General features: G+C 40.1%; 1 long non-coding RNA gene across 1 annotated transcript; it reads right to left on the bottom strand.

The window, feature by feature from the left end:
• Positions 1-6,453: 6,453 nt before the first annotated feature.
• Positions 6,454-25,699, bottom strand: LOC118565027. Its single transcript, XR_004932125.1, has 3 exons — positions 25,546-25,699; positions 10,517-10,616; positions 6,454-6,494 (listed from the first exon to the last, which is right to left on the bottom strand). It is a non-coding gene; the product is annotated as an uncharacterized LOC118565027 (long non-coding RNA).
• Between the last annotated feature and the right edge of the window lie 1,262 nt (positions 25,700-26,961).

Raw genomic sequence — 26,961 nt, 5'->3', positions numbered from 1 at the left:
TTCGAAATATTTCCAAACTCCCTCCCATTCTCTCCCTCCCAGACGCAGAACAGCTGGTTCATGCCTTTGTCTCCTCCAGAATGGACTATTGCAACACACTTCTCATTGGGATCCCTAGAAAAAGTCTGCTGAGGCTTCAGTACATTCAAAACTCTGCAGCTAGGATCCTGATGAGAGTGCGGAAACATGAGCACATTACCCCCATCCTCCATTCACTACACTGGCTTCCCATCTCCACCAGGATTGAGATATACTCAATCCTGGTGGAGATGGGAAGCCAGTGTAGTGAAGGTTTCCCTCCTCACACATCAATGAATCCATCGACATGCCCCCCCCCCCCCCTACCTCAAAGAACTTATCAACCCACAGAAGACAACCCGCTCTCTTCGCTCCACTCACTCAAACCTCCTCCACATTCCGAGAACCAGATTCAGGACAATGGGAGGGCATTTTGTGCTTCTGCCCCGCATCTGTGGAATGCCCTCCCTGACACCTTGAGGGCACATCAATCCACTGAGTGTTTTAATAAAGGCCTTAAAACATTTCTTTTTAGCAAAGTTTTTGGTCCCCTTTAGATGTTTTTTTCTCTCTTCTAAAATAGCTTTTTTAATTTTTTATGTTTTTTTCTTTTTTACCTGTAGCATTTGGAGATCTTTTAATGGAAAGTGCAGTATAAATTAAATGTATTATTATTATCATTATTATTATTATTATTATTATTTATTTATTTTTATTTTTTTTCTTGTAGCTCTGCTGCTCTCACTCTATACTTCACTAAATCATTGAGAGTTGCAAGAAGCAAACTCTCTTATGCTCTGGTCTTATAACTTTGTTCTAAGATCTTCCTCTTCTCATAAACTTCAGGAGATTCCGTCACGTCATCCCCCTGAGGAGCGGAAGAGCAAGTAGGATGGTCCTGTGCATGCAGAGTTATTCAAAAAGTGAATTGGACATTTCTTACCTATATTTCTGGAAAAATCGATCACCCTACCTTTAAATTAAAACCCTAAAAAAATAGACGAACAGAGGACGATGATTGTGTCTCCATATCCGGGGTCCATGTATCATAATCCCAGTCAATTCTTTAGAAAGTACTTTCTGTGTGAGTTTCAGTAACAACCAGTACAAAGACCCTCGAAGCAATTATACTTAAATAGAATATTTTTAGACTGTTAAAGGCATCTTCTCCAATATCAACAAGATTCACACTGGTGGAGGGTCTTTAAAGGGATCCACAATTGGTTGCAACAATGAACTTTGATAAATATCTGTTTTATGATCCCATTGTAAAAACAATACAGTAAAAATACTGTAAGCTGTTTCATGTTTATAAATTTATATAAAATATTTTTACATGGACATCGCCATGTTGTTTACGCTGCAATGCATTCTGGGTAAGGCGAGCGAGTTGAAATCGATGGCAATGTAGTAATGTAATAATAATAATAATAATAATAATAATAATAATAATAATAATAATAATAAATGAAACGATGAATGACGCGCACCACCCGTAAGACTGTGCGATCTGGCAAGTAGGGCTCTGGGTCCTGTGTGAGGTCCTATAAAGCTTGCTTAGGATCTGATCGGTCCAGTCTTCGGTTTGTTAACAACTGTTTAGATTCTAGTCTTGGGTCCGATTTTGGGTCTGTGATTTCACATTCGGTACCTGCGGCAGTAGCTTTGTTATTTAAGAAGGCTTCCGGTGTTGCCTGTCTCTGATGTTTCTCCCAGCGTCTTTACCTCGCAAGGTAGCGAGGTTTAGGCGCTTTATGGATAAAAAATTGTGGGCATGGCAGCTGGTTTTAGCTTGCGAGGGTAACAGCCACCTGTTGTCATCAATTTTGTTGGTAAGATTTACTGAAAATCTTCACAACAGAAGTGTCAAGAGAACAAATGTGGGTCCTTTGGAAGTTGTCTTTTTCCAACGGCTTTTTCCTATTGTGCTTTTCTTTGCCCGTTTCTTAATATGTGTACTTGAGCGTTCTCGTGTGCTTGCGTGCTCGTGACACATCATCAGCCTCAACCCCAGCACTGTTCCAATTGCTGAACAGATCTGCAGAACCAGACCTGTTCTACAGTGCTACACATCATCTGTGCTTTCCTATATCCACTTCTGCACTGATGCTGTCTTTCCTAACCAGAAACCATAGGTGGACAGCTCGGTGCGGTCCTTGCTGAAGGCCCGGGATGCAGCGTTCAGATCTGGAGACAGAGTGGCCTACAGCAGGGCTAGAAGCATACACAAAAAGGCATCCAGAAGGCCAAGCAAAGGTACAAGCATTCACATCTCCTCCGACCTCTCTAAGACTGTGAACACCTCCCACCTGGTGAAGAAGGTCCAACAACAACTCTTCTTTCTCAGGAAACTGAAAAGGATTGGACTCTCTACTAAGCTGCTAAAGAACTTCTACAGAGCTATCATAGAGAGTGTTTTATGTATCAGCAAAACTGTATGGTATGGGAACTGCACAGTCCAGGAGAGGAAGAACTTAGCACAGGTTGTGAGAACAGCACAGAGGATTGTGGGATGACAGCTACAGGATCTGGACTCAATTTATGCAGAACAAGTCCAAAGAAGGGCCAGAGACATCTCCACTGATTCCACCCACCCAGGCAATGGGCTGTTTGCCCCTCTCCCATCAGGTAAACACTTCAGAAGCCTCAAAGCCAAAACAAAAAAGCTTAGAAACCACTTCTTCCCAAGAGCTGTGAGGGCAATCGCCCCCTGATGGGAGACTGCAGTCCAGCGCATTTACCCCACTGTTACTAGCCCATCATACGTTACAATCACCTTAATGTTATTGCTTATTGCACACTATCATCTCATCATTTCTGTAAAAGAAGGATCAATTATCATTGTTTAATAAGCACCTCCTACCTCCTTTTCTTTATCTGTGACTTTCCTGAATGCTAAAAAACACCGTTTTCATTTCATGTTTGTTTGTCAGGTTTTTTTTGCCTTCATCATATGTAATGTGAACTGTAATGTGAACCGGAGTAGCCAAAAGAAATTTTGCTGTGATGACAAATAAAATATTCTTGATTCTTTTTCTTCTTCTTGATTGTTATATATTTGCATCTTAGCCTGCAGCATAAAATTTGAATCCAGTGGGAGGAGGATTAGGAGGAGGAGATCTCGGAGGAGCTGTGGGATGCTATTTGTGTCACGTTCACACTCGTCTCTTTGTGCAAGACATGGTCTTCAGATGTTCTGAAGATTTGCAGTGAGTTTAGTACTGATAAAACTGGCAGGTGTTATTTAAGCTGTTGGTACGAGTTCAACAGTCTGTTCATAATCAAATGTTGATGTTTTGACACCATGTCTTGTATTCAATGTACAAGTCTCGGCCGTGTCCTTCAGAAGGATCTAGGATTGATGGTTCTGTGAAGTTCTTCAAGGGTGTCCTCATCCAGTGGGCACTTGGCCTCAGGGAACACAACTGCACTGTTGTTTTCTTGGAGCACAACACTCTCCCAGTAAATTCCTGGGTCCCGAAGGTCCTTCAAGCCCAGACACAGGAGCAGTAATCAAAACGATGACAAAAGTGATTTCTTTGAATTAGTTTTTAGCGTCTATTTGTGTGTTGTAGAAATGAATGCATCAGAAAAGCACCTACTGTGATGTTTTACTTAATTTTTGTTATTTTTGAAGTTTACAGCATATGACTGTTTTGATTTGTTACATGCCTACATCACCACCGTTTAATTGAAAATAATTATTTATTTTAGATTAAGAAGTAGACCACTTCTTTTCACCTAAAAGTTTACCAGACAAATTGATGCAGACATTGTGGTTTTTGAGCTTTAGACAAAGTATTTGATACAATCACATGTCATCTTAGTTAACCACAAAGTAATTGCATGACTCATCAGATTCAGATCCTTTTTAATACCATCATTAATGTAAAACATGTAAGACACCTGGTTTAGTGTAAAAAAAAAAAATATATATATATATATATATATATATATATATATATATATATATATATATATATATATATATATATATATTTATATGTATATATAAAATGCATTTTTAATCCATTAATTAGTACAGCTATTGAAATTATTAGCATTTACCTCAAGCCTCTCTCCCTCATACTGATAAAACTGGCAGGTGTTATTTAAGCTGTTGGTACGAGTTCAACAGTCTGTTCATAATCAAATGTTGATGTTTTGACACCATGTCTTGTATTCAATGTACAGGTCTCGGCCGTGTCCTTCAGAAGGATCTAGGATTGATGGTTCTGTGAAGTTCTTCAAGGGTGTCCTCATCCAGTGGGCACTTGGCCTCAGGGAACACAACTGCACTGTTGTTTTCTTGGAGCACAACACTCTCCCAGTAAATTCCTGGGTCCCGAAGGTCCTTCAAGCCCAGACACAGGAGCAGTAATCAAAACGATGACAAAAGTGATTTCTTTGAATTAGTTTTTAGCGTCTATTTGTGTGTTGTAGAAATGAATGCATCAGAAAAGCACCTACTGTGATGTTTTAGTTAATTTTGTTATTTTTGAAGTTTACAGCATATGACTGCTTTGATTTGTTACATGCCTACATCACCACTGTTTAATTGAAAATAATTATTTATTTTAGATTAAGAAGTAGACCACTTCTTTTCACCTAAAAGTTTACCAGACAAATTGATGCAGACATTGTGGTTTTTGAGCTTTAGACAAAGTATTTGATACAATCACATGTCATCTTAGTTAACCACAAAGTAATTGCATGACTCATCAGATTCAGATCCTTTATAATACCATCATTAATGTAAAACATGTAAGACACCTGGTTTAGTGTAAAAAAAAATATATATATATATATATATATATATATATATATATATATATATATATATATATATATATATATATATATATATATATATATTAGGGCTGGGCAAGTTAACGCGTTAATTTCGCGTTAATTCATTAGACTATTAACGGCGATATTTATTTTATCGCGCATTAACGCATGTTGCTCACATGCTTTCAGTCAGTGTCAGTCAGCAGGCGCGCTGACTGCAGCCTGCTGTCACGGCAGCACTCTTCCCCCCCCCCCCCCCCCCCCCCCCCCCTCCCCTCTCGTACATGACTCAGCGGCGCCAGCCAATCAGCACGCAGGCTCAGCCTGGCCCGCCCACTCAGCTCTCACACAAATTTAACACACAAACAGCTGAGAGAGACCGCAGCAGCGAAAAAACATGAACAGAGGAAGTAGCACCGTTTGGCTTTATTTTAATACCGTAAATGAAATCAAGCTGTATGTTTTGTAAAAAGCCGGTTCATTTCAGTGGAAACACAACAAATTTATCTAAGCACGTGAAAAAACATGAAAAGGTCGAGCCCCAGAAACGGAGAGAGGAGACGAAACTTCTCTCATTGCCCCGACAGACCCACAGACTGACGTCACTGACTGAGGCGTTTCAGTCCTCCAGGGAACATCCAGGTAGATCAGTGGATGGATGGATGGACGGATGGATGTTACTGGAGCCCACACATAACATGTAATTAAGACCTTGAAAGAACCCAGTACATATATTAAAAAGTGTTATTTAAGATAAGATAACATTAGCTAATCCTTTTTTTATCCCACGACGGGGAAATTTAAAGGATTAAAGCAACAGGCAGGTGCACACAACACAGACAAAATTACATAAGGATTGAAATATATAAGAGGTGGATTAGCGAAAAAACACTGAACATAACATTATTATTATTATTATTATTATTATTATTTAATTGTAATAATAAAATAAAAACCACAAAACCCAAAAGGTCAACAGTTTCATGATACATCAAGCTTAGGATTATATATATAAAATGCATTTTTAATCCATTAATTATTACAGCTATTGAAATTATTAGCATTTACCTCAAGCCTCTCTCCCTCATCTAGATCTTGGAGATGCTCCAAACTCCACAGCTGTTCAGGGTTTAGTCTTCCTTCTGTCAGTAAAGGATGGTTATTCCATCCTTCCATAAAGGTTTCAAGGTTTACCTTCAGTCGTGGGACAAAGATGTAGTGCACACCAAATAGCTGAAGAACATCAGAAGCGTCGAGTACACCATCCTCCTCGAGAGAATGTGATGGTACTTTCTGGTAATTGCAACACAGACATCTCTCCAGAGTCGTTCAATTCTGTAATTATTCATGCGATTAAAATATTTATGTAGCTTTGCATTCCCAACTGTAAAGTCAGTTGATTTTTAGAAAAATATCCTGTGATTATAAACATCCTTTCGAAAGATGAAGCTTGCTCTTCCTGTTCTCAGTTTGGCAAACATAAAACGTGGAATGTCCACATTCTCAACACCCTGAAATGCTCAAACTAAAATAAAAATGAGATTGTATGCCATTTTGTCAGATTTACTGCAGCTTGAAAATATTAACTGCAATGTTGAAGTATATAAATCAGGGTATAATACCTTGATGGTAATCCATAATACTGTGTTTGCTCTGTTGTCTGTTGCTGCATCCAAATACAAAATCTGCAAGAGAATAATATAAAAAAATATGAAAATTTTTAAACCATTATGTTGTAAATCGTTTTACATATTGCCTTGTAGTTAATCCTTATTTTCTGCTAAATTTAATTGTTTTAGTTGATCAAAAATACAGCATAAGGGCTGTGCAGTAGTTGCGTGGTTAGGTACATCTTGGGTAGGTTGCTGCCTCAGCATCCTTTAGATGTAGGTTTTTCAAAAATTACCTTTCCTCATTTCATGTCGGTCTCCACATGTATAAAGAAAGGCAAAATGCTCTCAGCAAAACTTAAAGAGATCAGTTTAAGCCATTGTGATTTGCACAGTCCTGCTTTAATACTTAAAGAATGATACATTTTATGGTGAAAAATTACCTTTCTAGAGTAACCATCCACTCCACCAAAGATCACAATGTTATATCTGTTCCAGGAGGGAGAAGACATTTTCCTTAGTATTTACTACAGTTTATTTTTTCTTAAGCTCAGTTTTGTATGTCTATATCTACTTTACTTAAAATTAGGTAAAAATGGTCTATTGCAACTATCTTCTGTCATTATTATTTACATTATTTACATTATTCATATGCTTATTATAAGCATATGAACTGACCATTAATATTATTGACAGTACACAGGACATGGTTTACTGTAGTCCATGTCCTGTGTTTACGTCGCATACATTGAGCGCAGCACTGTAAAGTGCTTATTTTAATTTCATCACTCATTAGTCAGGACATTATCAAACTTACATTTTTTTCTGTACTAGAATAAACAACTGTGATGTACACATATATTCATTTCTTTAATTAGTCATAAACGGGGAGAAAAGCTGTATTGGCATTGCCAGCTCATATTTTACAGAGACGCTCTCTGGAGCTTGCCACTGTCAATAGTCCTGAAACATTTACTATCAACTCAGCTTTTCACAGTTGGATTTTAAAAACACTTGCATTAAGGTAATAGTAAGGTCTTCTTTTTTGCAGAATTGCAGCAAGTATTTTTCTGCATTTTTGAGAACCTTAAATAAATGCTTCATTTTGAAAGTGTTCGCCACTGATGGTCGTCTCCTCACTTTAGCCAGTTGTAAACATGTTATAGCTGTGGCAAATTGTGATTGATAACTTTGGTATCAAAAAGACGTACTAGAAGTGTAAAATACATTTATTACTAAGTGTATGAATGTAATCACACATTGTGTGTATTGTTCCTAAGATTTTAACCTGACATAAGCATTTTAAAGTTACAGGCCCATTTGTGCTGACAGGAAGAATGCAAATCTTTATCAGTAGGATAGCTATATTTTCATTGTGAAGTGGTTGTTGTCTTTTGACAAACTAATCACTGAAGATAATACATTATACTCATTGGTGAAATTGAGATGGATTGAGTAAATATATTTGTCGACTAAGGATAAAATCAAGGTACAATGTTTTAAAAAAATATATATATTGTATATATTATAGTCTATATTTGCAGATAAGAACATAAGACATGGGCTTTCCTCTACTTTATCTCAACTCACTTTATAATATTCTGAAAGCACAGCTGCACAAGTGATTTGTCCCAGTAGTCACATATTGCTCAGAAGTTGTATCCAATACTCCATTCCTTCTTTGTGCAGCAGGCCCCAGTAACTCTCCATCCTTTCATTTGCTGTGTTTGTGATATTTTCCATGCAATTGGTAATGGATTTGACATTGTAGTATTGTGAAAACCCTAGTTCATGGACATAATTTAATTTAAAGATGTACACATGGAACCCCTAAAGCTATTTATTGGCTATGCTGATGCCCACAGATTTTTAATTTTTTTTACTCCAATGTCTACACCAAGGGTCACCAACATGGTGCCCACGGGCACCAGGTAGCCCCCAAGGACCATGTGTGGTGCCCTCAAGCCTATTCTAAAACTAGCACAACCCGCAAGTGAGTTGCATCTAAAATGTTATTGTAGTCTGTTCTACTTTTGTAATCACACTTGCATTTATATAGACTTAAAAATTACAATAAAAACCCTTTGTGTGACACAGTACCAATGAAGTAGCTCTCAGTTTCAAAAAGGTTGGTGACCCCTGGTCTATTCCTATTCACGATACTGCAACTTACAAATACTTTGAAGAAAAGCAGTTATGCATAAACCAGTGCTTGATGCAAATAAGACATCTCCCAAATTAGCTCTCTGACCCAATATATAACTGCTGTGTTCTTTGACATTTTTCACCCTTTCAGTTTTACATCCATATCCTACTAGCTCTTGACTGAGTACCAGGAATCCAAAGGTATTTCCCACTGATGACTAAAGGCAATCAGGTATAATATTTTCATCTACTCAATTTCTGTCATTGAACCTCCCAGCCAATATGTGAATGTGGGCTACATATGGATTTGCTCAGCTTCTTATAAGAGATCCACTGAAGATGACTAAATACAATCTGCATCAACAAAACCAGCTGTAAACTCAGTGTAGTTAATAGCTGCACCTCAAATGAATATTAAGATAATCGGCTCATGTGCTAAAAAAATTTTCTTTGTCAGACTTCCTCAGCATATTCTCCTTACTGATTAGTATGCTTAAACGTTGTGCAAAGCAAGCTGCAAAATCACTGCCACAATTCTGTCTGTAAACTTCTAACAGGTAAATCACACCCCAGTTTCCCAGATCCCCAAGCCAAGACACATGTAAACAGTAAAACCTCCACATTCTGTGGCAGGAACCACAAACACAACAAATATAACACTGTGAAAACTGTCAGACTTTTTTCCCATTGGATTTATCAGAACAAATATGTCAAAGAAAGCAAACAGATAAAATTTTAAAGATCGTCATGATCAAGATTTCTCCACTTTTATGCATTTAACTGAAGTGGACTGACTGTAATAAATAACGTAGCTCTAAACCTGGGCTGTGAGGCTGTTGATTGACACAGCTGCACAGATTGAGCAAAAAGAAATGTTAAAGCTCAAGTTTATCTAACATGTAAGCAGAAGAACAATGGTAAAGATACTGTTGCACTATTGTTAAAATGTTCTAGTTTTAACTCATTTACTGCTTGGGACTGTTAAGGGTTTTAGTTATTTAAATGTTAGTCCACCATCTAGTGGAGGTAAATGTAAACTGCAGGTGTGTCAAATCCTACAAAATGAAAACAGGCACAGGTTAAAATAAAATATCAAAATAATAATATTGACTATAATGAATATTTATCTATGTGATTTGACTAAAGGTTGAGCTAGAAATTAGTCAGTTATGCATTTCTTATACATGTGTAAACAATATAATGACATGTTTGCTCAAAATACAGCAAATAAATAAAATAACAGGGCAGAAGAGAGGGGCTTCACCAGACAAAGAGGTGTGTTTGTTGCAGGCTGGTCTTGCAGTACACACAGATGTACTGTGTGTATGTGCACGTATGTTTTATTGACATGGTAATTACACAGATGAAAATACTTTTAAGTTAACTGAAAACCACTATATTGTGCTACCATTGTTTTAGTTTGTTAGTAATTTGTTATTTTGTTAGTTGTTTATTTTGTTTATTTTGTTAGTTTTGTTAGTAGGGGCAAGTGCATATTAAATAATTCAAATAATGTTGGTTATGTGTTTAGTTCTATTGCGTTTTTGTGTCCACATGTTGGGACCTATTTGGCATTATCCATGTTTTGATGTGTAGTTTGATGTAAAAGTCAACACATGTCAGGACAGTAGCGTGGAAGTCTCAATGATTTTATTGAAAGCAACATTGTCTATAACGTATTGTTTACTTTTTTAGATTGTATGAATGACTGCTGTACAAACTAAGCCACACTCATTGCATTTCTATTGAAATTAGAACAATAAAAAAACTGGCTTACATTTCTGTCTATATTATATACAAAGTCATGAAAATAGTTTTGTTGTGTATTTGACAGTCTTGCCACTCTACAGATCACCCATGTTCTTCAGCGTGATGTAGTTTTCTACAGCAGCTTCCCATTGAAGAGGTGGCGACAAACCACTTTGTTGTTGCAGTTCCGTCAAGCAAGTTACCTGTTCATCATGACCTGGAGTTGCTGGCTAGGGCAGGAGGACGTCAAACTGGCTCAAGGTTTGTGCAGAAGTAGGGAATCCACAATTTCTGCCGTGTAATCTAGGAAGAAGTATAAAATCAGCATTCACTGAAAATCACAAAAACTAAGCCTACTTTCCTTACATGCACAATTTAGTTCTAATGCCATTCCATCCATCTCCATTGTTAGTCACAGGACAAGGATATGCAGAGACCCTTAGATGACTTCATATTAATTATTATTAGTCATTAGCATCTGAAGTAACAAAACAGCGCACAGTATTACTAATTGTTTTTGTTGTTTGCAAATCTGTAGTTTCAGTGGCAGCAAGGTATTTCAAAGAGACCAAAGACAGAAATGTCCATTCTGGTAGTGTTGACATTCATTTTGGAGTGTTTGCTTAATGGTATGGGGACAAAGACTGGCAGTGCGAAGAGTTACTGCGTGTGTGCACTATGCGTGTGTGCATTTCGGGTTTAACATCAAAATGCAATACTCACCTGTAAGGGAGGTGATACATAGCCTCTGGTTTACCACATGGACAATGTGATTGGCGAACAGGACTTATAGAGTGACTGTTCCACAGCTGCTTGTATTTGTCCAGTTCTCTCTGCAGGAAGCAGTATCGCACCAAAGTTGTGTGTTGTCTGTTGCAATAAAACAGGTCCTTTCCCTGAAGTCAATGAAACGATTCACCCAAAACTGACTTCTTGTTAAAATACGCACATCTTATAATGTTGGAGTTTTGCCATAAGAAAACACTCAACAATGGTTAAAGTTGATTTAAAAATGTACTGCAAATTAAAGAAGCTGTTCTGTGTGAGCAATTTTAAAGTGAGCACAAGTAGTGTCAAGTTGATGCTTGTGTATATGATAAAGCACCATGTAATTGTGAGTATAGCTCAACAGTACAGTCACATGCAATAAATACAGAAATGTCAAGTAAATGGAGGATAAATCAATGATAACTTAAACAATGAAGGATTGTTATGTGACCGAAACCTTTGTTTCCGAAAGTAGGACCACCAGCTTTCAATATGTTACCTGGATGTTGAAGTACCTTACATTCGACTTTTGACTCCCGTAAATGTGTCTGTATGCAATGATCTCAAGGAACAGTGCGTAACTGCCATCAGTGCATTTTCTGTGCCGCAATCTGTGCAGAGGCGCATTGGAAAAACTCAGAACTATAATATATATTTCATGTAATTTTGAGCAATGATCCTAGGATATTTATTAGACTTTCCACATTATTTTTCTAGAGAGCCCATCAATGCAGCCACTTATTGCAATTCATTAGGGTGTTAATTTGTCATACCCATTAATGTGCCAGATTCCTTTGGATCCCACTGAATGATCTGCTCTGCGGACAAGTCTTCATCTATGAATTTCTACTCCAGATGTATCCAATTCTCGCATTAGGCGCATCACATCCCCTCTTCTATCTACAATAGTTGCTTCTGTTTTAGTGCCTGTCACATCCTTCGGTAACCCAGGAGTTGGCCTTAAGTTGATCAGAAATAGTTGCCCGGCCGCACAGTAGCAATTGCTGTGTAATTTGTCCTCCTGGCCAGTCCTAAATCTTGTAGCCTTCTTTTTAAAGTGCTAAGACTCAGTGAAATATTGTGTTTGGCTGAAAGGAATTCTATTATTACATCATAACTGTGGCCCTCTGCGAAATACTTCAAGATACGTTCATCTGTCGTTGTGGTTTCAGCATCTGAAGGGAAGGGATGAGACACTAGATCTAAGAATAGAACATGCACTGTATTCTGAACTTTGTTTTCATCTATATTTACTAAATGGTGACTACATAGCACAAAGTCAGTAATTTATATAATATCACCAGCTTTCAGAGCAAAACATACCTTCAAAACTGAATATTTCTTCCACATAAGCCACAATGTGAAAGAACAGGTTTAAGGTTTCCACCACAAAATGGACAAAACATGAGCGGATAAAAGACGAAGCAGTCACTCTTTAGGCAATCTTTGCATTATGCAGTTGTACTGGTATAAAACCCACAGTGTATTTGCAACATGATTATAAATAAGGTACACCATAACACTGAATTCCATCTTGGCTTAAAATCTTGTGTTCCGTACATGGCACAAACCTGATTTATAAGGCACTTAACACACAAAGGAAAAAGTTGCTTTCAATGAAGACGCTGGACTGTAAAAAACAACACAGAGAGTCTGTGGTTACCATGGCTTCAACAGTTTTGCCAAAGCATACAATGAAGTTGAACTTCGAAGCGAACAATGAAGCGATCACATCTGTTTTGTGCTCCGTACTGTCACTCAGCTAAGTAAGTTATCAGAAATGGCTTAAGTCATTTCCCTGGTAACCATTGACTCACAAATTGAAAACACATTGTTTCCCGCTTCCCAGGGTTAAACATCTTGCAGTGTTTATAAACCCACTTTGTCAGATAGTAGTACACCTGTATCATCATTAGCTAAAGAAAAGTATTTCTCTTACTTACCAAACAGGCAAAACTAAGCTCTTCTTCCCACAGTAAAGTATTCAGTCCCTCTGAGTCAATCTTTTTTTTTTTGAGTCAACCTTTTTGCTGCAATTACAACTGCAAGTCCTTTGGGGCAAGTCTCAACTAGCTTTTTATATCTAGTGATGTTTGCCCATTCTTCTTTGCAAAACAGCTCAAGTCAGTCAGATTAGATGGAGAGCATTTGTCAACAGCAGTTTTCAGATCTTGCCTTTGATTCTCGATTGGGTTTAGGTCTTGACTTTGACTGGGCCATTCTAACACATGAATATGTTTTTCTTTAAACCATTCCATTGTACCCCCGACTTTATGTTTAGGGTGGTTGTCCTGCTGGAAGGGGAACCTCCGCTCCAGTCTCAAGTCTTTTGCAGACTCCATCAGGTTGTCTTCATCTCCATCCATCATCCCATCAACCCTGAGCAGTTTCCCTGTCCCTGCTGAAGAGAAGCGCTCCCAGAGCATGATGCTGCCACCACCATATTTGACAGTTGGGATGGTGTGAACAGAGTGATGTGCAGTGTTCGTTCTCTGCCACACCTAGAGTTTTTAATTTTTACAAAAAAGTTAAATTTTGGTCTCATCTGACCAAGCGGATGTTTATGGTTTTCTTTTAACAATGTCTTTGCTTTTGCCACTCTTCCATAAAGACCATGTTTGTGCAGTGCATGACTAATAGTTATCCTTTGGAGAAATTCCCCCACCTGAGCTGTAGATCTCTGCAGTTCACCCAGAGTCACCATGGACCTCTTGGCTGTATCTCTGATCAGTGCTCTCCTTGTTGGACCTGTAAGTTTGGTGGAGAACCTTGTCTTGGTAGGTTTACAGTTGTGCCCAACTCTTTTCATTTCCAGATGACAGATTTAACAGTGCTCCATGGGATGTTCAAAGCTTGAAAAAGTCATGCTCACAGAGCAGCTGTATTTGTAGTGAGATAAGATTATACACAGGTAGACTCCTTTCAGCCATTAGCAATCATCCGGCAAATATTGAAGGTGACTGGTTGCACCACAAAAGGGGGCTGAATGCTTTTGCACACCACACCTTTTTATTTGGATTTTTTTTTTTAAATCATGTATAATTATATTTCTACTTCACAAATGTATACCACTTTGTGTTGATCTTTTACATAAGATTCCATTGAAAATATATATTTTTTGTGGTTGTATACTTTTGGATGTGAATACTTTTGCAAGCCACTGTATAACACTGTTCCAGACACCCTTTCTGGAGCTCCATTTAGCCGGTGTGCAAGATCTGCCTTTTCAATAACTGCTTAACATAGATCTTCCCAATTAAAAGGCCCCAAAAGAAATGCCAGAATGTCAGATTCTGTATCAAAAATTCTAGGTTAAGGAAGAGTTTGCGTGTCTTCACAATTTCTTTCCAAATTAAGGAAGAACTTATGTATCATGATGTGACACTTCCTTACAAAACCTCTTACCAACAATGCATAACTGACAGATTTGGTATTACTTCATTGAAAATCCTTTCTCTGGTCTCCAGGAAAACAAAAAAGCCCTCAGACAACTTCTAAACGTGGTTTACTATCCAAAGTTAAGCTGGGGTGTCCAAAATTGTCAAATGTATCAACAAGCTGTGATTGGAGGAAGATAAAGGAGAAAGGTATATTGGTCCCTGAATCATGGCGCAAATAGGCGGACTTTGTGGATTGCAGCAGATCCATACATATTTTTCTCTCCGCGTCTACGCACCAGTCTGGAAAGTGAGAAGCACTCACTGCAACAATAAAAAGCGAGGAGATGTATAGAACTAGCAAACTTCTAGATGACCATTTAAGCTACTGGCATAATTATGCAATACAGAAAATACTTTCTCACCTCTTTATGTTATTTGTAAAGTTCTTCACTTTTTATCCATAATTATTCAATATTTTTTCTAATATTTATTTATCCGCAGTAAAAGTGTGTTACAAGAGTCAGGCTGTCAGGCTGATGAAACTAATTAATTTCCGTCTACGGGGATGATAAAGTTTATGCGTTGCATGACTATTATAAAAAAAAATATGTGTTCATTTCCTCCACTGTTTAGGTGGTGAATCAGCCAATCAGTTCTCTCTGCTTCCACCATCTTCCCTTCTTAAGACACTCAGGGGCTCACTAAGAGTTCTCCTTACTACTCCTAACATTTTCTTTACTTTAGAAGCTCTCTTAAGGACTAAGATGCTTTGTAAATAACTTTTATCTTACCGAGGTATAGTTGTAAAATGAATAAAATAATTCTTTATGAATGTGGGCACTGGACTTTCATTCTTGTAGTTGGAAACATTTCGCACTTCATCCGAAGGGCTTTCTGAAATCAATGCTAGTGAGTGAGATATTCCAGGCTTGTAGCTAAAATGTTTTCAAGTAATGAAAGAATAATGGTTAATGAAAGAATTCAGATTTTTTCAACTTTTCCATCGCCTGTCAGAAAATTGTCAAATTTGGTCCCTGGCTGATTGGCTAGTGCATTAGTAATAGCAAAGGAACTAAACATTGTTTATTAAACAATGACTTGAAAAGCACATTAGGGCATGTTATATTTAATTATCTATAACTAGTTATAATAAAGTGTCATCACATCACGCTTCATCCATTTAATGGTTATGACACACAGAACTCAGAGTCAATTGCCTTTTTCACATGGACTGTTAAAGGATTCCCCAGGAAAACTGTCAGACATATGTTTCAATCTATAAACAATCGAGGCATGTGACTACAAAAGGTTTAGAAGATGATGTCTCATCTTCTAAACCTTTGCATGTTTGTTCATTCTAAATTTAATAAGCATCTACAACGTAAATTATTAAATGTGTATTTTGACAACTGTAAGCAAAGCTCGAAGAGCTGCTGTTTGAAAATTTAAGGAACTGTATGTGAACACAAACACAACTTTGTTTACTCCACTGTGAGAATTGACTTTTGAACCCTCAATGTTGCTTCTAGTCAAACATATGTTATCCTTTGGGAGCCTGACAGCCTGTGCTCCGAGGTCTCCACTTCCTTCCTTTGCATGATTCTTTAAAAGTCTAAAAATATACTGACAAGCGGATGTCTCTGCTGTGTTATATAAGCTTGGAGGATTAAAGTGTTAAGAAAGAGAGGTTGCACAGAAATTTTCTGGATATTGTTTCTTGTAAAATAAACAGTCTTTAGCAAATGGAACAGTTTCCTGGAACTGTTTCACAGAAGAGAGTTTATGTCGTTTAATGTTTTGGTCACTTTTTAATACACTTGAGGAACGTGTTTTTGGTTTCTCATGGTTCCTTTCAAAAGCTAATATAAAAAAAAATGTTGTCACTTGCTGACATTGTCACACTAAGGAAAAGAGCATTGTAGTTAAAAAGCAAATTTTCCTCATAATGTCTTCACAAACTCTTTTTTCCACATTCTTTACCAATGTGGGGTTTGTTTCATAGTACTGCTGTATGATGATGTCTTTGTATGTCTTTTGTAACAACTAAATATTAAGGACATATTAAAATGTGGTGCATGTAATTAAATCAAGAAGGTTCCCATTTTGGCTTACAGTCATGTGAAAAATGAGAACACCCCAAACCTTGACGTCAAATCTTTGCTTTTATATATCTCTGGGAAATAAAGTGATTTAACAGTGGATAACCACCAAAAATGACCCCTATTTTAAGCAAAAGACATCTACAAAAAAGTGTTTCCTAGTTGAGGAACAAATCTATCCCCTAAACTTGTGTTATCCCCTTTGGTTGAAATAACTTTAGTGACAAGCTTCTTGTGGCTATTTGCCAGTATCTGACATCAGTCTGAGCACAATTTGTCCTACTCCTCACTTTGAGCTGGGAGATATTAGAGCCCTTTCTTACATGTTCAGTCTATTTCAGGTCAGACTTCAGTATCACATTTAAATCAAGATCTGGACATTGACTCAGCCCGAATTTGTATTTCTCACAATACTAGATTCAATATCCAAACTTGAAACTGGCCCCAAGAAAAACACTAGATAATCTATGCCATATTTGATACCACAACAGCATATTTTGAGGGCACAAGGTTAGCTGAGAGCAAAAAGTGTGATTAATTACAATAAAACATATTTTTTACTTTATTGATAAGGGGGAAACCAAAAAGTAGAGGACAATGCAACCCTTGTTTAGAGAAATAGATTTATTCATTTAAGTATCACGTCCCTGTTTGGCTAAAAACAGCAGATAACATTATAAGTGTTAATATCCTTTTATTGAAGTATGGTCCTCAGTTGTGCAATTATTTTATTTTATTATAAATGCTTATATTTAGTATGCAACAGTGTGCTTCCATTTGCCTTTCAAATTGCTATTGATAGAAATAAATGTTAGTACTGAGGGACAAATTAAGACTAATTCTAAACTAAAATAAACAAAACAAACATGGATCTGGAGCTTACAAAACATTTTTCACAGCGTAACTAAGGATCTGGTCCATGCAAATATTATCAGCAATAGCACTTGTAAAGTTTTTGTCTTTCTAGTAATTTTGCATTATGTTTTCTTTAGTGATCAACTACAACAGACAAACTATGACAAAAGATTAGTTAGGGAGTTCGTCTTGCAATTGGTGTGTTGCCGGTTCAATCCCCTTCAACTGTCTCAGTCAATGTGTCCTTGGGCAAGACACCCAGATTGCCTACTAACAGTGGTCCTGGGTGAATGGCTGACTGGAGCGTAAAGCACTTTGGGGTCGTCGGGCTAGATACAGCACTATACAGGTACAAGTCATTTACCATTTGGCTGTTGTTGCTATGTTAGTTTAAAACTTCTAGCAGTAGTTAATTCTATTGAGCAGTTACAGGGAGGGGAGTCTCTCTCATTCAAGTCCTATTGCAGCACTCGCTGGAAGTGTAACAATTGGGGCAATGCAGATCTGGAGACTGACTAGGCCACTCTGGGACCTTGAAATGCTTTTTTCAGGAGTCACTCCTTTGTTGCCCAGCATTGTGTTTGGGATCACTGTCATGCTGGAAAACCCAGCCATGTTCCGTCTTCAATGTTTTCACTGATGGAAGGAGGTTTTGGCTCAACATCTCTTAGTCTGTGTCATTGCTCTCATCCTAGCTCCTTGCATTTTCAGTGTCCTCTTTAACTTTTCAGAACGTGATTTTGTTTCTGCCTGAAGGCATTACTACTAATGCTTGCTGCTCTGCTCCTGATTCCAACAACGCAGACATTTTCTTCTCTTCCTTCCTAAGCCTTTGGGAAGAGATTTATCTCTAGCAGCTGTAAGGAGGTCTATTTCCTGTTTATTTTATCCACAGCCTCTTTGAAGTAAAACACTATACAAATTATTTTTATTTTAAAGCTTAAGGTTATTCACTCAAGGTGTTTAAGATTTACCTTATAATTTTTGACCTTTTGCCCTGTTTTACTAATGACCTGTTAGCTAATTACCTAAATTGTGATAACCAGATTAATGTGTTTTGTCTCACAGAAACCTGGCTGGAGCAAGAGAAACAGGGCCATTCTGTGTCTTTTTGCTGCTCCGGTGAGACGAACAAAATAACACAAAGAGCCAAGAACTGGAAGCCACGTCCTCAAAGACCCTGCTGATAACTGATGAGACCTCCTTAATCCCACCAACACGTCTTCCATTGCGGAAGCAGAGCCTGAGGACTCTGGGTCGGGTTCCCCCATCTCTGGTGCTGAGGTTGCCGAGGTTGTTAAAAAGCTCCTCAGTGGCAAGGCTCCGGGGGTGGATGAGATCCGCCCTGCGTACCTTAAGGCTCTGGATGTTGTGGGGCTGTGTTGGTTAATGCGGCTCTGCAGCATTGCGTGGACATCAGGGGCAGTTCCCCTGGATTGGCAGGCTGGGGTGGTGGTCCCCCTATTTAAAAAGGGGGACCGGAGGGTGTGTTCCAACTACAGAGGAATCACACTCTTAAGCCTCCCTGGTAAGGTCTATTCAGGGGTTCTGGAAAGGAGGGTCCGATGGATTGTCGAATCTCAGATTCAAGAAGAGCAGTGTGGTTTTCGTCCTGGCCGTGGTACACTCGATCAGCTCTACACCCTCGGCAGGATTCTGGAGGGGGCATGGGAGTTTGCCCAACCAGTCTACATGTGCTTTGTGGATCTGGAGAAGGCATTCGACCGTGTCCCCTGAGGGATCCTGTGGGGGGTACTCCAGGAGTATGGAGTACAGGGCCCTTTAATAAGGGCTGTCAGGTCTTTGTACGACCGGTATCAGAGTCTGGCCTGCATTGCCGGCAGTAAGTCGGACTCGTTTCCGGTGAGAGTTGGACTCTGCCAAGGTTGCCCTTTGTCACCAATTCTGTTCATAACTTTTATTGACAGAATTTCGAGGTGCAGCCAAGGTGTTGAGGGGATCCGTTTTGGTGGCATTAGGATTGCGTCTCTGCTATTCGCGGATGAGGAGCTCCTATTGCCTTTCATCAGGGCGTGATCTACAGCTCTCACTAGAGCAGTTCGCAGCCGAGTGCGAAGCGGCCGGGATGAAAATCAGTGCCTCCAAATCCGAGACCATGGTCTTGAACCGGAAAAGGGTAGAGTGCCTTCTCCGAGTTGGGGAGGATGTGCTGTCCCTAGTGGAGAAGTTCAAGTATATTAGGGTCTTGTTCACGGATGAGGGGAAGATGGAGCGGGAGATCGACAGGCGGATTGGTGCAGCGTCTGCTGTGAAGCGGGCGCTGTACCGCTCCGTTGTGGTGAAGAGAGAGCTGAGCCAAAAGGCGAAGCTCTCGATTTACTGGGCGATCTACGTTCCTACCCTCATCTATGGTCATGAACTTTGGGTCGTGACCGAAAGAACGAGATCCCGGATACAAGCAGCTGAAATGAGTTTTCTCCGTAGTGTGTCTGGGCTCTCTCTTAGAGATAGGGTGAGGAGCTCAGTCATCCGGGGAGGACTCAGAGTAGAGCTGCTGCTCCTCCATGTCGAGAGGAGCCAGTTGAGGTGGCTCAGGCATCTGATTAGGATGCCTCCTGGACGCCTCCCTGGTGAGGTGTTCCGGGCACGTCCCACCGGGAGGAGGCCCAGGGGAAGACCCAGGACACGCTGGAGGGACTATGTCACCCGGCTGGCCTGGGAACGCCTTGGGATTCCCCCGGAGGAGCTGGCCCAAGTGGCCGGGGAGAGGGACGTCTGGGCCTCCCTACTGAAGCTGCTACCCCCGCGACCCAACCCCAGATAAGCAGAAGACGACAGATGGAGGTTATAATCAGACTATAGAGAATAATAAGTATATGAAGAGTATTTACGAACAGGGGTTGATTACCAATACTAAGTACATTATCTATACAGTATTTACAGTAGTTGTGAGCTAACAGGTAGAAGTGCAGGCAGGTAGTTGTAAGCGGTGGTTAAATCCAGTGGTGGCTGGCCATTAGATTTCCCTGCCTAACCCAGTAATAGTAATAGTAATATCACCTTTATTGTCATTGAAACATACATTACAATGAAATTTGTTCTCTGCTTTTAACCCATCACCCTTGGGGAGCAGTGGGCTGCCATGTGCGGCACCGGGGGAGCAATCTGGGGTTAAGGGTCTTTCTCAGGGACCCAGAGTGCAGATGCTGGGGATCGAACCGGGTACTTGCATGTGTCCCCTTTTTGGGCTGCTCTTTGTCTGGTCCCTCACCTAGGACCTGTCTGCCTTGGGTGACCCTACAAGGGGCTTAAAGGCCCTGACAGCATAGCTCCTAGGACCATTGGGACACTCACACCCGTCCACCACGGTAAGGTGGCAGCCCAGGGAGGGGGCTGCCACCTTACCGTGGTTATAATCATAAATATGATTATAACCATAAATCATAAATATGATTACAACCTTTCATATTCATATCCTGTTCATAATTTGTGCATGCTTAGCCTGTATATATTCTTACTTACAGTTATAGTACACTCATAGCCTCCATATATTTATATTCATTTATATTTAGGACTATAGCACAATCACAATGTTGTTGTGCACTACTGAAGCCCTTGTGGGTGGATGCAAACTGCATTTTATTGATTATACTTGTGACATGTGCAATGACAATAAAGTTGAATTCAATTCTATCATATTCTTTAAAGCACAATCGAAGACACAATAATGTTCTATACATCCATAGAAATCCAATTTAATCTGGAAAAATAGTCTACAGTAGAGAAAGTATCTGCAAAGCTAGAGCAGCATATTTTTCATCATTAATAGAGGACAATAAGAATAATCCAAGGTTTTGTTTTTAGTATAGTTGCCAAACTAGCACATTGTCATAGTTCTGTTGATTCATCCATTCCTCCAGCTCTCTGCAGTAATGACTGTGGAATTATTTATATACAAAATTGATTCTATACAAAATAGAATCAGCTGCTTCTCCCTGAACATGATTATTTCATCCTCAGTAGTAAGGCAGGATTGAAGGTCTCTATAGGGCCTGATCTGTGCTTGGACTTTTGTGATCCAGTTAAACTTTACTTTTTTAACATGTCCTGTCTGGTAGTGTAGCACTAAGAACTGCTTTCTTAGGGCCAAAGAGAGCCTAACATATTTACTTTCACAAGTTGAGCATTGCTGCTTTCACAATAGAGCAGTTGATACACATGCAAAAAACTTTATTTTGGACATTATTTTGGGATTATTTCAAGTTCAATCGACAGAAAAAGAAAGGTAAAAGAGAATGAATGTAAGAGAGAAAGGTGAGGCAAAATGTTAAAGGGAGAGAAGTGGACAAAAATAAAATAGAGGTAAAAGAGAGTGCAAGCTAACATCTTAGGAGTCTGCTTCTACACCTGCAGAATGGGATATAAAGAGAACAGCAAAACAAACTGATAAAGTATTACAGGTACAAACAATAAGTGGCTTGATACCATCACTGTATTAAATATTACACATTATTATTTAATACAGGATGTATAAAGTGACAGCTATAGCTATTGATGGGGGGTTTCTGTATAGAAGTGAACCTGTAAGCACCTGAATCCAACCACCTGTAGGTGTTTGCGAAAGTGCACTTGTGTATGCAAGGTTTATCCCAAAGAAAATTGCCCTGTAGTGGTTGTGAAAAGCCAAAGGAGGCAGACACACATGAAACAAGAACCCCAGATGTCATTAAGCATACCCAGAGCAAAGGTGCCCAAGAGGGACCAACACAGATATAGCTGCCTCTCCCATTGCAGGGGAGAGCAGAGAGCAGCCCCAGGGCCCCCCACCCCCAACAGCCACAATGCCGAAGCCCCTACAAGCTGTGGCGATGAGACCATGGGCTCCACCAGCAGTCAGCTACTCTGCAATGTATCCAACCATGGGCCCAGAGACCTGAGGTCCAGGGGCGCCCTGCCCCCTGGCAGGGCCCCGACAGGGGGGAATGGGCTCTACACTTGGTGGAGCCCTGAGATGTTCCAAGCTGCTCCACCTCCTCTCTAGTCCTGGTCGTGTCGTCTGCAAACTTCACAATGTGATTGGTCGTGAACCCGGGGACGCAGTCGTGTGTCATCAGAGTGAACCACAGGGGGCTCAGGACGCAGCCCTGTACTGAGGGTGATGACATCAGAGGTGTTCTGTCTGACATGGACTGACTGAGGTCTGTTGGTGAGGAAGTCTAGCAGCTAGTTACAAAGGGGTGTGCTGAAGCCCAGATGTTCCAGTGTTCTTCTCCTCCAGGTGTGCCAGGCTCAGGTGAAGAGCAGAGGAGATGGCGTCCTTAGTGGAGCAGTTCACTGGAGACCATTTGTTCTTTTACTAGCCTTTCAAACCACTTCATCATGATGGGAGTCAGTACAATAGGCTGGTAGTCATTAAATGAGGTGACTTAAGGTTTCTTTGGCACGGGAATGATGGAGGCAGAATTAAAGTATGCCGGCACGGTGGATTGGTCCAGCGAGGTGTTAAAAATGTCTGTGAGGACACCAGCCAGCTGACCTGCACAATCCCTGAACACCCGCTCAGGTATGTTGTCGGGGGCCTGGGGCCTTCCACGGGTTGGCTCTTCTCAGGGTGTTCAACACGCCGATTGTGTCAAGGCAGAGTGCCTCCTCTTCCTGAAAGGGAACAGTTTTCACTGCTGAACTGCTATTTTGTGCCTCAAACCTCCCAAAGAAGTTATTTAGTCCATTAAGGAAGTCAGCACCAACTGCACCCACCGGGGGGGAGGGTGTGTTGTAGTCTGTAATCACCCGTGCCTTGTGCATGTGCCTTGCCACATGCTCCTGGTGTTGCTGGCGTCGTGAAAAAGATCCTGGATATTTCGACTGTGGCTCTGCTTTGCTAACCTGATGACACGGTTCAAGTTGGCTCTCGCTGTCCTCAGTGCCTCCTTGTCACCAGAATTGAAGGCTGAGTTCCGTGCTTTTAGTATTTGTCAAACCTCCTCAGTAATCCAGCGTCGTTGGTTGGCCCGGGTGATGATGTTCTTAGTGGTACTGATGTCCTCAGCGCATTTGTTGATAAAGGTTGACACAGACATGGCATACTCATCAACGTTGATCTTGTTTTCACATGTTGCTGCAGCTTTGAACGTGTCCCAGTCACTGGGACTCAAAACAGTCCTGGAGTGCCTCCATGGCCCCCTCAGTCCACACCCTCTCCTGCCTGACTGTAGGTTTTGCTCCGAACAACAGGGGCTTGTATGCAGGAATTAGCATTAAGATAGGTGGTCTGACGAGCCGAGGTGGAACCGGGGGGCTGCTCTGAATGCATCTTTTATATTGGTGTAAACCAGGTCCAGAGTGTTCTTTCTCCGAGTTGCAACCACGTGTTGGTTGAAATGAGGGAGAACAGTATTCATATTAGCCTGGTTAAAATCCCCAGCAATGATGAAAACACCCTCCGTGTGTGTAGATTGCAGCACAGTGATAATAGGATAGAGAACACTCATAGTCTCTTTAGTATTAGCGCTGGGAGGCACATAAACAGCAGTGATGCTAACAACAGTAAACTCCCAGGGCAGGTTGAAAGGTTTGCAGTTAACGGTCAAAAACTTGATGTCCGGACAGCAGTAGCTGGCGAAGGATCTAGCATTTTTAGAGCAGTTGTTGTTGATGTAAACACACAGCCCGTCAACTCGGGATTTGCCGCTGAGACCGTTGTTTCTGTCAGTATCGATAAGTTGAGCCATGTCTCCATCAGGATGAGAGCACAGCAGTTACTAAACTCCCTCTTTGCAGAGAGTTTGTTATGTTCTGAAAACGGAAGACCCATGAAGACAGCCAAAAACGTTAGTGGCGTTCAAACACGGATTTTATTCACACAAAAGAAGAGACCGGAGCAGCGAAAAAACATGAACAGGGGAAGTAGCACCGTTTGGCTTTATTTTAATACCGTAAATGAAATCAAGCTGTATGTTTTGTAAAAAGCCGGTTCATTTCAGTGGAAACACAACAAATTTATCTAAGCACGTGAAAAAACATGAAAACGTCGAGCCACAGAAGCGGAGAGAGGAGACGAAACTTCTGTCATTGCCCCGACAGACCCACAGACGTCTCTGACTGAGGCGTTTCAGTCCTCCATGGAACATCCAGGTAGATCAGTGTTCATCTTCAGCAGCAGTTCATGTTAACTTTCAAAGTAGATATTATCTATCATATGTTACTGGAGCCCACACATAACATGTAATTAAGACTTTGAAAGAACCCAGTACATATATTAAAAAGTGTTATTTAAGATAAGATAACATTAGCTAATCCTTTTTTTATCCCACGACGGGGAAATTTATAGGATTAAAGCAACAGGCAGGTGCACACAACACAGATAAAATTACATAAGGATTGAAATATATAAGAGGTGGATTAGCGAGAAAACACTGAACATAACATTATTGTTATTATTATTATTATTATTATTATTTAATTGTAATAATAAAATAAAAACCACAAAACCCAAAAGGTCAACAGTTTCATGATACATCAAGCTTAGGGACTGGCTAATATACAGCAGGTCAAAAAAGGCCATATTTTGGCTGCAGTGCTTGCTGTTCTCTTATGAAGAAAAGATCAACTAGTGCACTAAATTCAATAGATGGGTTGAAAATATCCAGTATAAAATAAGATAAGTGCTACAAATGTTACAACACTTTTGTTCATAGGGCAGCAGAACATTAAAATAAAAGTGCTCTTTACACTACTTTTGAATTAATTCTTAGAGTTTGCGCATACAATGCGATTAATCATGATTAATCGGGCAAATTATGCGATTAATCGCGATTAAAAATTGTAATCGTTGCCCAGCCCTAGTTTTGGGTAGTGCTGACAAGCTTCTTAAACCTCTCCATTAGGATCTTTATTCATTCTCCACATGCAGAAGAGGCTTCTGATCATTCATTTTCTGTTTTGTTGTTATGCTGCACTCAACCCATTTGTCATGATGCAGCCTGTTCTGCTACACCATGCACAGACTCAGACACTTTCCACCTTCCATACAGCTCCAGTCTCCGGTTCAGTAATCATTCACACCTGTCAGCTACTAATCAGCCAGCATTCAGCACACCTGTCAGCCTCACTACTTAAGCTCACTGCAGTCTGTCATTCCTCGTCGGTTCGTTCTGTTTCCCTGCTTACCTCTGTTTTTGCTGCTCACCTCATCCAGTCTCGTCCAGTCCATAGTTCCTCCATTCTCTGCCAGCCTGCTGTAGTTCTGGTTTCAAGTCTCCATTCTGTCGTGCTGTGAGTCCAACCTGGTTCCAAGTCTCCATTCTGTCGTGCTGCTGGCCCAGCCTGGTTCCAAGCCTCCATTCTGTCGTGCTGTGAGTCTAACCTGGTTCCAAGTCTTCATTCTGTCGTGCTGCTGGCCCAGCCTGGTTCCCAGTCTCCATTCTGCTGTGCTTCTGGTTCTGCTGCCTCCATGCTCTGTCTCCGTCCAGCTTGCCAGCCTCAGCTACTAACAGCCTCCTACTTCTGTCTGGTCTGAACTCTGGTCTTCATCATCTTCAATAAACTCACTAAACAGAACTCTGTGTGTGGTTGTGTTCGGGTTCATCATAAAAACATGACACCATTAAGATGTAATCCTAGACAGGATAAATACATTTTGACACACTTATAATTAATAAATCCTTAAAAATATTTTTTGTTGAGGAGGTGGTTAAATATTTGTGATTGCCACTGTATATTAATATGTCTTGTCATGATGTGAGATTTATTGTCAACTTTCCATTTGTGTTTGTGTGTCTCAATTTAACATTAGCAAACTAACATTGTTCATTGTTTTTACAGAGAGGGGTTTGAAAGATGACCACATACAATGCACAGTTGGAGTCTGCAAAAACATTGTGGCATCCTTTTCATACTCTTGGAAGAAAAGGGGGGACCTGGCCATGGCTCAGGATGAGCTCGGTCTTCCAAAGCACATACTCACAACTGTGACACCCACCATGTGGGGATCACATTAGACGATGATACAAAGAATACTTGAGCACGAGAGAGCAATAAGTCAGGTTCTGAAAGCTGATAAAAAAAGTTGACAAGATATTGATGTCCTGGAGGCTGTCAACAAGGTGTATGGATGTTTTTTTTTCTTTTATGTGCTCTTCTTTTTACAGTTATTTTAAACATAGCTCTTTTTTCTATTAATTTTCTAATCTGCAGTGGATGCACTTGTTTAAATGTATTGTTATGGACATAACAGTATTCTCTCTCTCTCTCTCTCTGTCTGGCAGGTGTTGAGACCCTTTCATGGATTTCACAGATGCCCTGTCTGGAGAGCGGTATGTCAGTATGTCCTACGTCAAGCTGATAATTCATATGTTCAACACCACCATTCTTGCTGAGGAAGAGAACAATACTAAACTAACCAAGGATGTGAAGAGAAACATTCTAGCCTACTTGAACAAGAAATACTCAGATCCAGACACAGATGACCTGCTCGATATTGCATCTCTCCTTGGTCCATGATACAGAACCACCTACACAAAGAAAGAAAAGATGGAACACATAATTTCCATGGCGAAGAAGTCGAAGAGATCAAGTCCCTAAAGG

Source organism: Fundulus heteroclitus, chromosome 2, assembly GCF_011125445.2.
Source record: "Fundulus heteroclitus isolate FHET01 chromosome 2, MU-UCD_Fhet_4.1, whole genome shotgun sequence".
NCBI lineage: Eukaryota > Metazoa > Chordata > Actinopteri > Cyprinodontiformes > Fundulidae > Fundulus > Fundulus heteroclitus.
The sequence above is the reverse complement of the archived record's forward strand: the minus strand, read 5'-3'. Positions and strand labels throughout refer to the sequence as shown.